General features: G+C 34.5%; 1 long non-coding RNA gene across 1 annotated transcript in view; it reads right to left on the reverse strand.

Moving 5' to 3' along the window:
- Window positions 1-1,534: 1,534 nt before the first annotated feature.
- Window positions 1,535-17,821, reverse strand: part of LOC127016303 (uncharacterized) — a 212,296-nt gene continuing 196,009 nt past the window's right edge. The window contains exon 3 of the long non-coding RNA XR_007766471.1: window positions 1,535-1,767. This is a non-coding gene — a long non-coding RNA (uncharacterized LOC127016303). The remainder of the gene's footprint in view (window positions 1,768-17,821) is intronic.

The raw sequence follows: 17,821 nt of genomic DNA on the forward strand, positions 1-17,821 counted from the left end.
AAACTTACCATCATACATCACTGAACTAAATGCTGTAGTATGTGGTTATGACTAGCACAATGTTACTAGATGAAAAGCTGAAGAAAATTTATTCATCCAATACATTTATTTATTCATTAATTTTTTGAAATCATTATTACAATGATTCCAGACCAGGATGAAGACTTAATTCAGTTCTAAGAGATTCACACAAATCCTCAAAACCAAGCCTGATATTGATTTACCTGTATACCCAAATGCTAACCCCCAAATTAGTAAGACTCCATCTCACAGTTGATACAGAAAGAAAGAACATTGATACAGCATAGCCATTTATGCAATTCTGCTAAATTTTTGCCCTATTCCTTCTCTTCTCCACACTGTCCCCTGATTACTAGTAGCCGAGGAAATCAGTGGCAATCCTAACACATAGCTGAGGAATTTCTAAATGGCACCACTGCTCATTCTTTAAGCAAGAGATACATACACTACGTATACCAGCCTTTCCTTTTGCTGGAAGTGTTCCTTTGATGAAAAGGCATTATTTTGTTAGGCTGGTGCCATGATAACGCTCTTATTAATATTTCTTTTGAAGCTTCTCTGGTCCTTTAAACTGACATACTTCAAGTACACATATGGTTAAGAAAAATCTTAAAAAAATCAAACATTACTGATCATATAGTCATAAATGATACATCACAGTTGTCTGACTGTAGTCTGAATAGGAGATAATTGCAATAAAGTAGTTAATACTGAATGGCAGTCGGCTAAGTGACTCTTTATGGCAATGTCTTTAGATTAAATACGTGTAATCCTTAAATACTTTCCAGCCTTAGATCCTGCACATATTTATGGCTTCCAAACTGTTCCAAGCCAGGTTAAATATTTTTTGTATCTGAGTATGGACTTTGTAATGTTCTGTGTTATGGTACTGTAAATATTCCTGAGCCATGGGTGGCTATTTCACTATCTACACAACTGTTTTCAACACTGAAAATTGATTTAGGCATACTGGATGTCTCAAACAGGATAAATCAGCTGAGATAGCCTCAAATGACCTGAAAACTTTTTCAGTGCTGAAGAAGCCTTATGGAACTACTACAGTTACTACATCATTCCTGGACCGCCCTACGGGTACCAGAATTTCTGCAGTGCTGTGATTTCATCCTAGGCACGCTTCCCAAACCAGAAGGGTCCCAGAATGCAGCCTCTAGCTATCTTCCTTAATTCCTACACTTGGGAAAGTTTCATCTTGCCATATTTGGGGTGTTATGATAAATTTATAGCATTCCAGACCATTTAGCCAACAGAAAGTAACAGGAAGAGAGGAGAGATTCTTGTTTGCTGTCAGGAAGTATTTCTTTCTCTAAAACAGTATTTTGAAAGATTGTTTCATATAGTTTGAATAGGTACGACATGCTAGTGTTCTAGAAATGCTTTTAAGTCTAGAGAAATAAGTGTTGTTAAATACCTCAAGTTATTATTAAAAAGAAAAAAACAAACACCTGCATATGTGGGTTTTTTTAATACTTTGAAAAAAATAGAAACTCCTCAGGTCAACAGAGCTTTTTGAAACAAGTTTCTTTCCACCAAGGAACTGCTTTCCCCATGTGGTCACTCACCAATATTTATAAGGGAAGGTCACTTTGAATGCCACCAGCAGATGAAAAAACAGGAGGGAAGGAGGATTTTTCTGTCTTCACTGAGCTGGCTGATTCTGCCAAAGTGATAGCCGACATTGACATTACACAAGGGAAAGGTTGCCGTAGTCTCACAGTCCCAGCTCTGCTGCAGAAACAAAACAAAACAAAAACAGAAAGAAAAACATATGGGTATACTTTTCAAATAAAAGTAATGCCAAAACATTAAAACTCTGATCTCTGGAATATAAATAACGCTTTAATCTTGGCTTTGAAACATTTATCTCAAATCTACTTTAAAAATAAGATTTAAAAAGACCCCTAAGAAATTGAATATCCTTCTGTAAAATTAATCAATCACTTTGAGGGTTTAGTGGAAGGAAATGGCCATAAACGTCTTATGTACTCAGCTGGTGGTAGAAGGCAGACAGAAATGACAATTCTGTTAAAAATAAGGAAAAGCTGAGATTTGAAGTGAAGATTGTATGCAGAATACATGGCAGGGAATGACAGGAAATTTTATAGGTGAATGTGGCCTACGGAAAACTTAAGGGAAAGGTGAAGGATTAATGAGGGATTCCTATTTATTTATTTATTTATTTAATTTTCCTAGCATTTGTGTGAATTATCACCTATACGCCTGATACGTCCTAAAAGAAAAAACTGTGATGAATAAATAAACAGCTCTAGAAATCTTCAATAGGGTCCTTTACCTTGCAGGGAATATTATCATTGGCTTTTGATACAATTTCTGCTGCAGGGAAAGACTTTCAAAGCTCAGAATGCTGAAGTATTGCCAGACACTCAAAGACCCCCTGCTGTGCGCGTCAAACTAAGAAATCTCTCTGAACTTGTCGAATTAAAAGTCATCTCTCTCTCTCTGCAACCCCTGCATGAGCTGGGAAGCTCTGTCCTCATTTTTTTAGGCCTTCCACGATAAACAAACAGAGCCTGAAGCATCTTTATTCTTTTCAGACACATAATTAAAATTCTTTAAAAAATGTAATTGAAGGCAATGAATTTCAAAAGATGGTTCTAGTTAACAATGAGGCTAGAACAGTTTCAGTAGGCCATATTGCTTTATCATTCAATTTTGTTTCAAAGGTAAAAGCAAAACAGCTTGTTAAGATCCTGGGTAAATGTCTTTTTTTTTTTTTTTTATTATTTTGTTTGTACATCAAGAGGTTGCTCCAAACTTAAACATCTCAGCAGGATTTATGCTTTCTGGAATGTCATAAGACTTAATTACTGAAACAGCAAAGAGGAGTATACTATTAAAAAATGCACAAAGCAGAAAGTATTCTTCATTTCTCAAAATCATTATTTATATATCCCCTAAAAAATTAAAGAATATATTTATTGAAGAATTTGTATTTTCTTGGCAAGCCTCTTTCGTTCATCCAAACCATTGTAAATATTCACAACGTTGCAAAATCTTTTGAATCTTTTGAATGCACAGAATGCTAATTTTCTGCGATCACTCTTGCTGTAAAACATTGTAATGATTACTTCTAATAGGTATTTTTGATGTTGCCAAGAAAAAAGCAAGTGCTGATATAATGAATAATTTCAAATTAGTATAAAAGGAATGAAAAACTATCTCTTTGGATTTGAATTCCAGGGATTATTACACAACATTAACTAAAAGGCAGTAGAAGACAAGACAGTGTTTCAGAAAGTCATCTCTAAGGTGACTTCCTAGAGAGCTCAAAATCTAAACCCAATGTTTTTGAATATCTCTTTTAGGGTGACTTTCAGTATCCCTCTCAATTGAAAGCAAAAAGCTTCAATTTTCACCTGTTTTTTTCCATGCTGTGTTTTTAAACTGGTACTTCTGGCTATAAGTGACCATATGAAATGTATTTTTTTTAGGGTTTTTCCCTAGAGAGACTGGATATTGAGATGTTTTAAAGAAAGTTATTTATGATTCTTGTAGCATTAAAAAAAGAAAAGTGCAGCAAGGCAGCACTACTCCCACAACTTCTGGGTAGCACTCTGCTTCTGATAGTTGTGATGCATCTGGGAGACCTGAGACAACATAGCTAACATAGCCGCTTTTCATCCTTGGGGGGGAAAGCACAGTCTGTATTCTGCATGGGTCAACAATTGTTCTGACTGGTAGAGGTGTAGAAAAAGGATCCAGTTAGCTCCACTGGAAAAGGCAATGTCAAAGTAGATTTAGCAGGAGCAAACTTCCTAGGTGGTTTTTTTTGGGTTTTTTGTGGTTTTTTGTTGTTGTTTTTTTTTTTTTTTTAAGTAAAAACTTGTGCAGCATAGAGCACAGCCCATTCCAGAGGTCATGCTGAACAGGCAATATAGAGAACAGTGCATCAAGTTCGGCCCTCTCTATTTTCTGCAGTTGTCTCGCATTACCTCAGCAGGCTTTAAATGCTCAGATTCCCACGTCTTCATCTCACACCCAGAACATGCAACATACAGCTTCACTCTTATATTGTGCACATACAACTTTCACAGACTGCACAGAGCCCACCCATTATGCCCTAAGTTGAACAAAACTCATAACAAATAATGATCGTATCTTAGATCCAGCAAGACACCATATTGGCACAAGAGCAGCAGGACCAAAGGCTACGACATATGTTTCTACCAGTGTGTTGTTTACCTGGGTGCAGTCTACCATTACAAACAACCAAAAGAATAAGGCAGTCCCTACTATGCTTTCTGTACCCCTGTATCCTTATTGGGGAAAAAGTGAACTCTTCTTAGCCTTCCCTTCAGACATACTAGGGCAATTTATGAAAGCGTATTTATCATCTTTATTTTTAATTGTGTACAGTATCTTAATGTGCCATGAAATCAACAAAAACCATAGGCATAATCAACGAAAAACATGAATCAACAAAAACCATAGCATAAAACAAACGTAGGCAAATTAGTATTTTCAAACTTCACTTCTGCTATAAAACTGAATTAATGAAAGCACTGTGATTATAAAAAGTAACTCACCTTTCACCAGAATTTGCTCTGTAGAACATAAAGGACATGGGACAAAAAAAATGTAACAAAGAGACTGTATCTTATATTTTAAGAAAAAACCAGTGTGGCCCAGCATGAGTATTTAATGCCTGTTTGCAGAATGAGTAAAGGTTTCTTTAAGTTCACTGAGCACTCACTGTAAAGTTTAGGGAAGATCAGTAGCTTAGAAAAAAAGAGGCTACTGAAATATGAGTCACATCTATGAACAGAAGTGATCAAAGTCTACTTGGCTGCCAGAGCGTCTTCAGTTTATTCCACTGCAGTACACATATTACTTGATTGAAAGGTGTGTGGATATAAGGCACCCAGGTCTCTGTCTACTGTCACTGGGCCTGAAATTCTCATTTGTTATGTCTGACTTCCTTTATTGATTTCTTTTTCCTAAGAAGCAGCAGCTGAAATCATTTTTATAACATTTGGGAACACATTTACAACAGAATAAATTCATATTAATTCCCCTCTCCCCTCCAAGCTAAAATTATTTTAAGAGCTGTGATAAATTCAAAATTATCCAAAGTTTGTTTCCACTCATATGCTGATACCATGACAGTGATGTTATACAGTTGTATTGTACGTTCTTACATATCTTGATGATCTCAGACACTTTTTTTAGTGGAGGAAAAAAAACCCTGTTTTTATACTATTGTCACTGTCGTGGTTTAACCCCAGTCAGCAACTCAGCACCACGCAGCTGCTCCCTCACTCCTCCCTGCTCCCAGTGGGAAGGAGAGGAGAATCGGGGAAAAAAAGGTAAAACTCGTGGGTTGAGATAAGAACAGTGTAATAACTGAAGTAAAATATAATACTAACAACAATAATAATGAAATATAATAATAATAATAGTAATGAAAAGAAATATAACTAAAAAAGGAGAAAAAAAGAATGAAAAAAAAAAAGAAATAAAACTCAAGGGGAAAAAAAACAGTGATGCACAAGCAATTGCTCACCACCCGCTGACCGATGCCCAAGCAGTGATCCACCCCTCCCGGCCAACTCCCCCCTGTTTATATACTGAGCATGACATTCTATGGTATGGAATACCCCTTTGGCTAGTTCAGGTCAGCTGCCCCGGCTCTGCTCCCTCCCAGCTTCTTGCACACCTGCTTGCTGGCAGAGCATGGGAAACTGAAAAGTCCTTAACTTAGGATAAGTGCTACTTAGCAACAACTAAACCATCAGCGTGTTATCAACATCATTCTCACACTAAACCCAAAATGCAGCACTGTACCAACTACTAAGAAGAAAATTAACTCTATCGCAGCTGAAATCAGGACAGTCACATAAGAAGTTAATGCAAGTAATTTATTCCTTCAAAAGATGCTGCTTATAAACACCTACCTCTTATATGCCATAAAACGAATATCTAACTTCGGTAGAAAATTAAGATACCCATAGTAAAACTCTCCAAGATACAGTTTTGATCCAGTAGTTTAACGTTCTGGAGACAAAACTGTTGGCAGATATTGCCTTGATAATTTGATATGAGGTACTGCTATTTCAGAAGATGGCAGAAGAGGGAGTAAGTGAATGTAAACCCAAATTATGAGTTCAAAAAGAAGTATAAGAGCAAGGCAGACTATTTCAGCTGCTCGCTCTGTTTTCCAAAATAGCTTAATTTCCATTTCCTAAGATACAATTTTCCATATACTGTACAAAGTTAGCGTACATCAGAATTTTAAATTTTTGGAGACTGGAATGCTCCTCCTTATTATTCCTGTGTCTTGATTATTTAGATTAATACAGATTCATGGCTTTTTCACTATACTGTTAGATCATATATTCTGTAATTACAACAAAACATAACTTTATACGATAGATTTAAAGCAGAGATTAAAACAGAACCATGGGGGGACTGAGGGAGGAACTCCCTAGCGAAGTTTGCTATCAAATGACAAGCTGTATAGATTCAATTAAAAATATTAAAAATATAAGCTTAACCTTGTAAACAGGTTCAATTCCTCACATCAGTACTGATTTTAATGTTCCATATGAGGTAGTAATCACAAAATAACTCAAAAAAAGTTTCAAGAACTATTTCACATTGCTTTTTCTCTCCCCCATGGATGTAGGCAATATGACCCTCTCCCCAATAATATTAAATATTAGAAATTATCTGAAGTACTTGAAAATTTCACTTACCATATATTTTGAATGAGATATTAGAAGATGATAATGAGGAAAAAAGATAATCAGTGAAGTAGACACTGGTTTAATTATTGTGCACTTAATCTAGCTATTAGGCTGAAGGTCTTAGAAAGAAGTTTAGAGTAGGAAAGGAAAAAAATATTTCTTTTCTGGCAATTCTGTCTGTATATAAAATTACAACATGGAAAGTAATTATTAATGATATGAAGTAAAAGTTTGAGTGAAATCTTTCTGATGATTTTTTTAGAGGTTCTATTAAGCAAGCATACCATCATAAGCAGGTGCATATTATAGAGTGCAGAAATTCTGATGCCCTTTTCGCCACAAAAGTAAAGAAAGGAATTGATAACACTTAGCAGAAAAATTCATCAAAGTAACTCGCCAAAGTAATTAATTTCCATAATATCTTGATGTATTTGCTGCTTTCTTTGGGTTGCTATTCTCTCATTAATACCCCTTCTGTATCACTTGTGTAGGAGCTGTGTGGCCCCTAATTCTTCTTATTCCTAAATTTCTTTGCTCCATGTTTTGCAAAAATCCATGTATTCTACATTATTAAGTCTCATTCTGTGCTGTTTCTGAAAGCTAACAGCTATCAGACCCTTAAAGAGCTTTGACAACAACTAACACTTCTGTTCAAGCAAAAGCACTCTGTATCACTTCAGTGACGTGAATGGTACTCTTTGGATATGAAAGCAGAGTAGCCTGACAGATAAGTCTCTGCTTCATTTGTCAGGAAGAAGAGAAGAAAATCTACTTTGCTAACAAATCATTTTCAGCTCTTAATAATGTTTGATGATAGGATTATATATTATATTTAAACTGTTGTCAATCTGGTGAGACAGAAAACCTTCAAAAAGGGTGAAGAAAAACAAAGAGCACAGAGCAGCTGTACTGTACCTAAGAGATTGAGAATGGGGTAAGAATGGACCCACTCCATTTTACCTGCAGAATTTTCAAGGGTTTGTCTGTACAAGGCCCAATTAACTCAGGCAGGCATCTTACACGGAAGCTGAAATCTACCCTTTTGATATAGATGTTCTTTAAATGGTAAAAATCAATTGTGAAAGATTCTCACACATTGAGTCTCCACGCTGCTATTCATTCTCATATTCAAAATATGGCGAAATGGGAAAAAAACTTATAGAGAAGGAATATACAGATACATCAAATATATTTTTATATTTGTTCTCTTTAAAATATATTAATAACCAGTGCTTTTCTTAAAGTAAGTTCATGATTGTGGTATCTTATTCCCTGGGTATAATCTGCTATTTTTGCAGTCAATTTAGAAGTTCTTTGAAGCAAACTGCACTGGCAGCTTCCCCTTTATACATTTCAGAGTAAGCCACTGATAGCACAGAGTGTATCTGTCAAATTCGGTGCTGAAGAACAGAACAGGAAACTGACATAGTTATGACAAGCAAACACTTTATACCGGGAAAGAACTTTATGTTGTTGATTATTGCATACTGTTAGAATGCGATGTGACATGTTCACGTAAATAGGACCACAATAAAAATATTGAATTCCGAAATATCTTTGCAGACTGAATTAAGTCTGGAGGAAATTTAGAGAAAACGAAACACCTCTTAAAGTGATCACATTTTATACTGCAATGCTAATATTTGTATTCAAAGATACATTAGCGTAAAGAATTGCTGTATGTGGTAAATTAAAGCATGTAATATTTTACATTCGAATTCAAAATTATGTGAAGTTCCTATTTTCAATTAATAAATAAAATGGATAGCTTATACAGTGCTTTTACGGATACCATTTTTTAAAGTGGCTCAGTGTAATTTCTAATTTTACAGAAGTTGGACCTCAGTTCCTAAACCCCAGTATTTTCATACATTACCTGGAGTTACTACACTGTAACTATCCTCATTTCTTGAAATCCGAGGGTCATTAATTTAAGCAAATGCCAGATCTTTAGAAACTTCCTCATAAAAACATATTAGCCCCAGAGAATCAACAAAGAAAAAAATTCTTATGTGCTAACCTTGAAGTTGCTGTATAGTGCATCAATGGCACTTATACACTTTCTTTTTTTTAAAGCATGGGAAGTTTAATACATTAGATCTTTTAAACTCATCTACTAGATGCATAGGATATGTATTGATAATATTATCTCCTGTGCAATTAGGCTTCTTAAAAATTGTTTCTTTTCTCTCTCAGGATATTTCTTTTAATCTCAAACCAACATCTTCAAAAAAATTCCTGACCTTTTAATGCACAATTTTTGAGTGAAAGAGAACTTCTGTTTTTTAAAAATCAATATTAAGTTGTACCTACGAAGTAAATGCAAAGCAGAACTATGTCTTTGTATCTGGTCATCAAAACTCTGTAATTCCATTATATTGTTTAGGGGCTTGGGATGATAGAACAGCTTTTACTGTAAATAAGCTGCTTAGACACTATGAATGTTAGACTGGCTGCAGTATGGGTGGATTAGTTACAAGCACAAGTTGAAATTGATCATAGCACATGGTAAATACAGCTTGCCCTACAGCTTTTACTGTCACATATGAATTTTGTCTATATCTAAACACACTGAATGGGTTACCATGAGTTTATGTTCCACTGAGAATGCACTTGCCATTTCACCAAACCATTTATTTGCTATATTCATGTATTAATGAAGAATGCTCTCACAATTTAAATGACTTTCAATGTACCAATTGGGGTGGTTTGTTCCCATGTATTTTTGAATTCAGCAATATCATCTCTAGTGTATGAAAAAAAGATTCAAGATGACAATATTAAACTGTTCTTCATCTTTACTGAGATTTGCTTCTCAGTATTTTCAATAATTATTTTATTTTTGATAATATTTCCATAAAATAACTTGCTCAGGTTCACATACGGTAGAGATGCTCACTGGCATTGTTTTGGCATTCATTTTGTTTTCATTTCAGTTTGGCATTTTGTTTTAGGTATGCACATGCTCAATTTTATGGCACCAAGTATAATTTATTGACATTATAACTGTAATATGCCTGTCATAACTCCATGTTGTGCTCTATGTGATAATTGGAAAAAACCCATCATATAGAGTGAGGCTTTTAGTCAAAACTTTCCTTGTAAAGGTTGGAAAGAGTTCTGTGATGAATGGAAGCATACAGAGTGGACATTCTATAGAGCCTTTTGGACTCAGCGTGCATTGCATAGGTAGCAGCAAGTGTGGGGACTAGCCTCAGAACCTCAGCTCATCTTCCTGCCACACATTCCTGTGATTTGCATCTTGTTTTTTCCAAATTCCACTCCTTCAAAATACTTTTCATTCGAGAAATTGTACAAAACCTGAAATAACTTTCTAAATAAAGCATATTAAATCTAAGTACCATTTATCATTCTTTATTATTATAAACTACAGTACTTATTTTTGTTTTTCTAAACTGAGCATATGTAGTAGGGATCATGAAACAAAAAAGTTTATAAGCTACTTGTGTGAACAGTAATTCAGTAGTATGTACCTCCATAACTGTAACATATTAAGAAATCTGCTATAATTTTATTTACGGTATTAGGATGAAACTATGGAATAAACATACCTGAGCAAATATTGAAGCAAAGAAGATTTAAAGACATGGTAAAAGGAAAAAAAAAGAGATTTTCATAGACTATGTGATGGCAATCTGATAGCTTTTAAGTAAGCTCAATAGTTTTTTTTAAAAAAAACAGAAATGTGATAGATTTGATTTATCTGGATCTTGTTAAAGCATTTCATATTGGCTTCACAGGAAGTTAAGATGAAGATTGGAGTGTGGAGAAGAATTATGATATAGAGGAGAATCTGGCTAGAGTCTCAAGGAAGATTTCTAGTGGAGCTCTTTCAATGAGGTGGATCTTACGTAATACCTTAATGAGTCAGGTAAAATGCAGCGTACCAGTTGCTGACACGATTTCATTATTTTCAACACACAAAAGGAGTGGGAGATCTTACAGAAAGAGCTTTATGACTTTGTCAACTACATTAACAGAACATAACAAAATGAAATTAAAGTTAAAAATGCAAAATTCAGAGTCATGCACTTATGAACTAAACAACTAGAATGTATGCATTAAGTACTGGGTTTATGAACTAGAAAAGGCTGAAAATGTTTAATTTGTTTAGCCTTCCCAAAAGAAATCTGAGAATGAATATGATTACTATCCATAGTGGTAAACAAAAGCTGTTGAAGAAAGTTTAAGCCTAAGACATGAGAATAAATGCGTATAACTGGCAATCAATAGCAAAGGTGGAGACCCAGAGGAAAAGTTCTAACCATCAAAACTGAGTTGTTCTGGAATGTTAATTCATTCTGAATACTGGAAGCAAATCCTGACCAGTGAGATCCATTTATATAATGTCATTTCCTGGGATAGCAGAAGCTGATCATTTTGTGATCCTGTCCAGATCTATGCTATTTAGCTTTCTTAGGACAGGAGAAGACAGCAGAAAGAATATATTTAAAGACACTCTAAAAAGACTCATTTTCAAAGGCACCAGACATACAATTTTAGGCATGATTTCTCTTTACACTATTAGGCATGATGGATGCTTCTATATTAGGGGTTAAATCCCTTCAAGAGGCTGATTTAGATCGGGATATCAATTGCTCTTTTTCTGAATATCACACTCTGCTCTTTACAGCTAACAGCATACCTCTTTTTACATTTGTTCTCTTCACTCAGTCCCAATTTTTTTCCCTTACTACTTCCTGAAATTTACCTAGATCCTGAAATTTTCAAGTGATTTTCATGAAGTTGATTGTGTAAGAAGTAATGTGTGCCATTCTACCCCAAGAGCAGACCAAAACCAAGGTAATTTTAAATCCAACTAGTACGTAGTTTCTTCTTTGTTCCAGTGAGTAAATACTTTACACTAGCAGATTACATTCCCATTTTTCCAGCTTCATAAATCATGGAAGGGCAATTAGGAAAAAATGGCACCAAAGAGGAGAGACTAGCATCCTAAGAAACCTTCTGTAGACTGTCCATATTTTCTAATTTTACTTTACCTAAGCAACTATGGCAACCTAAAATTTTATACAATAAAAAGGTAAACAAACTGTGCTAGTAATTAATCTCTATGAACTACAGAAATCTAGAATGTTTTACTTATTCCAAAATGGCAGCATCAAACTGTTGTCAAACTCTATTCTTTGCTCATTTTCCCTCTTCACCTCATCATACTAAACCTCTAAAGCCACATAAAGTCAGAAAAACTCTTCCTTACTCTGAACTACTGGAATCAGAGCCTATGATTATGAATCTCTCCAATATGCTGTCCTGTTTCCCCAGTCCAGTTCTTATTATGGGATCTGGAATCGAAATTTCAAGTTTTCTTAGGAGGAGTAATTTAAAACCAAATTTACAATCTCAATAGATTGCTGGGTCTTTTTCAGCAGGAATGAATTCTCTCTCCAGTTTCCATGCTAGCTGGGTATAGCAGTTGGGGTAGTTGTGCTCTCCCACAGTTCACTATCTTATTTCACACTAATAAGTATTTGTAGACTCATGACATGGCCTTTATGTATTCCAGGATACTGAAATGTATCAGTGATTTAGTGTCTACTGGCCTGTTGTTTCACTTTATAATATTACTTTGTTGCTGGTCAAAAAGAATATGTGCTCAACTGTATTTTACCAAAACAATAAAAAATAAGGAATATAAAAACATGCCTATTCATTAGTTTAACAATACTCCCAGTTGTGCCTAAAAACCTACTGAAAACAAAAGGCAACAGTATGCCTAACTGCCAAAGTCACCCCATCTCCCACATTCACAGCATTCTACGCAAGCAGGACTGCACACTATCATAGAAAGGAACAGTGTGTTTTAATTCTTTGCTATATTTATTTTAAATCAATTTAACATAAGTAAATTTGCCATCTTCCAACTTAATGCTCCACTTTCATATAACAATCTTGTCAAATATTAATAGTTTTATACTACTTAGCAGAAAACAGAGAGCAGTTCTAAAGAACATTAGGAAACTGATTTGACATGAGATGTAGCAACGGAACCAAAATCCTACCCTTAATAAATTTTTATTTACCTTACAAGATGGTACGATAAACTCCTGGGGAAAATATATAACACCATACAATAATTAATGTTTGGCTTAGAAACAGAGAGAAAGACTTCAGGACTATCAGGTTCAGTCATTCGTTTCTACAGAAATTAAATCCCTTAAACTTCCATTTTAAGAGAAATTAAGAGTGTTGGTGTTTTTTTTTTTTTTTCTCCTTCTGATTAGTTTGACCACTGGTCCAGGAAAACAGATGCTTTCCATCGTTAGCTAGGTAGTATGAGAGTATTGATAACTGCTGAGACTTATTTGCCTATGAAAGTATGCCTGGGTAAAGTCAGACCATTACCCTCGTCTAGTGACCATGTAACAGTCAAGGAAACAGTCAGGACTATACTCAATTACTGATTATATATTATCTGAGCTTCAATATTTCCTCTCTGTACGTGTTCATAAAATGTGAGGTGGAATTCCAGAGTCTCTAGTCTGCTGCATCTCTGGTAGCTCACTGTTGGTTTTTTTTCTGGACTTCAGATAGTATGGAGACAAAAGAATGAATTCTTCAAATAATTTTCAGAGTTAAATGCCTGTGTTAATTTTAACTGTTGGGTCTAATAATCTGAAATGTTTATAACGTTATGCAAGGCCTAACAGATATATCAAGAGTTAGTTTTAAAATGGTTTATGGCTACTCTTAAAAACAGAAACCTGAAGATAGTGAGGGTTCTCACTGAGGTTTTAGTGTTGTAATTTCTCATGCTCCACAACTGCATGGGACTACAAATGCTCCAAGCTAAGGAATCAATATGCTGGTGATACTAATTTAGATAAATAGATGTTTTTCCAATGGCAAAATATCAGTAAAGTATACTAATATGCATTAATCTCCAGCTGGGAAAATATGCACTGGTTTTAGAGAGGAAGAGTGTTTAGTTAGTGCCATCTCTGTGGGAGTAATTACATGTAGACTATAAAAGAAATAATAATTAAAAGTACACCTGAAATATCCTATTGAGTCATTTCTAGAGAACAAGTCATTTTATGTAAAACTCCAAATGACTATTTTGAATTGTACATGTAGAATCATTCTTTCTTCATATTCCCCAGCGCTTTCTGAAAAACAATTCCCATACGAACAAACAACTGCAAATACATTCTGTATTCATCTTTGTGCTACTGTAGATTGTATGAAAAATTCATAGTATTATTTTTGTCTTAGTTGAAAAAATAATTGGGTATGTATAGCTCAGAAGCCTAGAAGAACACATATAAATGATTTTTGACTAGAAATATTTAACGCCATTGCTTTAGAAATACCTGAAGTATTTCAATCAGAAAGCAACACAGCTGCTACATGATGTCATTAGCCTTTTGATATTGCTTTACTTACAGTTAAATGTTTCAGTTATAATACCTGAGCGATGGCACTACCAGTATTTACTCTAAATGTTGGAGCAACCCCGCAGTGGTATAAATAATAAGTATTCATCCACTTTTCATATGCATGAAATTTAAACATATAAGAAATTTCAGCCTCTGAACACAGAACAGAACTCTGTGAAATATTTACAAAATACAAGGACATTTTCATAACTAGAGAAATAATACTATCCCTGATTAACTCTTCTATTGTTCTTTTCATTCAAGAATTTCATGGCTTCATTAATAACAGGGTTATGTTGTAGAACACTTACTCTGTGATCATTAACTTCTAAAAGAAAAAATTGAGGCATTTGCACTACCTGTACAAAACTACCACAAAAACGTGCTCAGGTTTTTTCTACTTTCCTTTCTACTAAGTTAGGAGGGCATTTTGATGTGGCCATTAAACGGATGAACCCAAAGTAAGTACTTCTAAAAACTACAGGTATAAAAATAAAACACCATAAAAACTCTGAAGAATATAAAATACTAATTTCGGTCATTATTCACTGAATTACTCAGGGCATGTCTACATGATATAATAGACTGCTGTGTTCAAGCATTCCAAAGTCAGCTCTCTGAGAGCTGGTATATCTATGTGGCAGAGTGCATGCTCTCTATGGTCACCAGCTTTCATTTCTCAGTGTTTTGAGAGGCTAATTAGTGTTGCCTCTTAAGAGAGGGAAATTCATCTGCAATAAGGCTGCAGTCCATTGCTGCAGCTACACTGCTTCCAGCAGCAGCTCCTTATAGCACTGAGGCTCTGTGCAGTGTTCCATGTACCCTATATGTCTTGGTCTCCACACCAAACCCAAAATTCTCAGAAGAGCTTAGTCACACTGAAATCAAGTGCAATTCAAGCTACTAAACAACATAGGCAGTCTCAAAGATTTTTCCCAGGATATAATGGCTACATTTTTTACAAAGAATACCCTTAGATTTAGTCAGCTAGCTAGGTGTCTTAACACTAGAAACCGCACCCAATCTTTCAGCAGCTGATGACTATTATTGACAAGTAATCCTTCTAAATTTAAAATTCTGTTTTGTTGTTAAAATGACACTAAATATAATGGTTGCATTAATGTGAGCTAATTTATTCCCTTTCAAAAAAGTGGAAAGGAAGAACTGCTACCTCTTAGTTAAACCTTCCTATTCACCCCAGCAATACCCAGTGGAAGAGGCCATTTCATGTGATACAAATTACTGTAAAATTACAAGTTTTGAACCAAAAAATGAGTCACTGATTTTCAACATCTGTTTTTCTTTTGACTAACACATATTTGAAGACTAACTTCTCATTATTAAACTGACTACAAAGAGTATTTTAAAGTACTCTGTGATGGTTTAAATTGTCCTTTCTGAATTAGAGACAGCTGAAAGATGGTATCACAGGATCCAACAGTAGGGATTATTAAAAGAATTTTATTTCAGCACAAAATGTTATATTTTTGAAGCATTCTTTTCAGCCACCACTTACACACAGAACTCTGAGATCAGCGGTAGTTTTGAATGAGCTTGATCAAGCTTTTATTTATTTATTTATTTTGCCAATACAAGAAACAGAGACAGTAGTTCAAGTACTGCAGTACTTGAATATCACAATACAAGTAATAAATAACAACAAGTACACAGACCAATATATGCTAGAGCTCTAATATTCTACTGTTTTATTTTCTTCATGTCTTGCATTTTAGCTACTAAATATCTGATATCCCTGTCTCCATTTCATAGCTGATGTTGAAATGTCTTTCTGTACAGTGGCACGTCAAGGAAATCCTTTGTAAACCAGTAACAAATGTTTGTCTTTTACAGAGAAAGAAAGAAAATTGGAAGACAAGACACCAAAAAGAGACTGCTAGATAACCACATATGTAAGTAAACTGAAAAGTATATCTAATAACTACAGCTCTGATTTTGAAGGTAGAAAAGTTCCATCTACAAATTGAGACATATATTTATGTTAGCAATGTTTCCTTTTGCTGGAAGTTTTACAATAAAAAATCATTTGCAAGAAAAAATCCTTTTCCTCCATGATGTGTGTGCACTTAAATGATCAGATTCATCAAAATATTTCAGTTCAGCAAATGCGGAACTGAATCCAATGTTAATTAAAACTAAGATTTTTAAAGACAGTTTTACAGAATTTATACTGTATCCCAAAACATTGCAATGTCTCAATCTGTCTCATATATTTTTTTTGTTTTAATTTTTGCTTTTCCTGGCAGCTTGAATATACATCATAGGCCTCAATCAAAGAAGAAACTGGCGCAGTGTACTATTTCAACCTAATGGGTAGGTTATACATTAGCAAGGTACAGCGTTAAGAACAAATTATAGAACAAAATTTTAAAAATACAAAAAAAAGTCCCTATCATCTATTCCACAGAGATGATTAAGTTGAATTCCATACCATACATGCAGCTGAATTTTTCTGTAGGTCATTCATACGTACATTTCTATAATTGGGCAAACACTGCAAAATTTATATTAATATTCTTAATTTTATACAGTTGCTTGAACTACATAATTTTTTAAGATTTTACATAACAGCCATGAAAACTGATTTCTCATTTTAATAAAATTAGTGATATATGCATAGAAGCCTGATAATATTCTATGTCCTTCTTAAATTCAATGAAGGGTGAGAAACTGTTTACATATGTTGACTCAGGACAATTGCAGTCCAGTCCAGAATGAAAGCTCAGTATTTTGAAGATAAATGTAAATGAGATACAAATCAAGAATTATTTGCACAAATACTTTAAAAATTATTTTGAATAATTAGTGCATGCAGGATAATCCGAACCTCTTAAACATGCTGTGGACATTAATGATGAAATTAAGACAGATCACTGTAAATTATTCAGCCAGCTACACATATAGCTTGATCACTATATCTTGTATGAGAAAAAGCAAAAACTTATTTTCTAGTGTTTTCAGAAGATGAGAATTTTCGAGCTATTTCTTGGGTTTTATTTTGTAAATATAGTGCTGGATCACACACCTTTAATGTGCAATAGATGCATACAGAATCACTTTTTATAGCTTCATAGGATGTTCAAGGAATGGAACTCACAGTTTATTCAGTGGCTGAGATCAGCTGTGAGTTCTTCTAGCCAAGTATAAAATCATTTGTAACCATGTGTTACCACATAGGGTATTCGGATTCTTTCCCTCTTGTTGATGAACTTGGATTTTAAAAATACACCAAACAATCTTTTCCTATAAGTGTGAACATATTTAAGAATGTGATCTATGAGATTTAGGAGAACTTTCATCACATAATTTTCTATTATGAGTTTATAAAATTATCAGATAATAATTCAAAAATACTCTATGTATCTAGCATATGGTACATATCCCCTAAGGGCAACAAACGCAGGGATGTATTTCAAATGCAAGACATTCGCTTTCATACAAAATCTTCAGATTGTAGTCATTTCATATAATCTATCACCTCTGTCACAGTTTTCTCTGGATTTCTAACCTCTCCAACTTACTCTTCTTACTACAGATGGTGTGATTTACGAGTACTGATAGCTAGAGAGACAGCTGTGAGATTAGCAACGTAACCTATCCCGCATCACCTCAGGAGCAGTTTCTTCTGAAATGTACAGT

This window comes from Gymnogyps californianus, chromosome 4 (genome assembly GCF_018139145.2).
Source record: "Gymnogyps californianus isolate 813 chromosome 4, ASM1813914v2, whole genome shotgun sequence".
In the NCBI taxonomy this organism is placed as follows: Eukaryota; Metazoa; Chordata; class Aves; order Accipitriformes; family Cathartidae; genus Gymnogyps; species Gymnogyps californianus.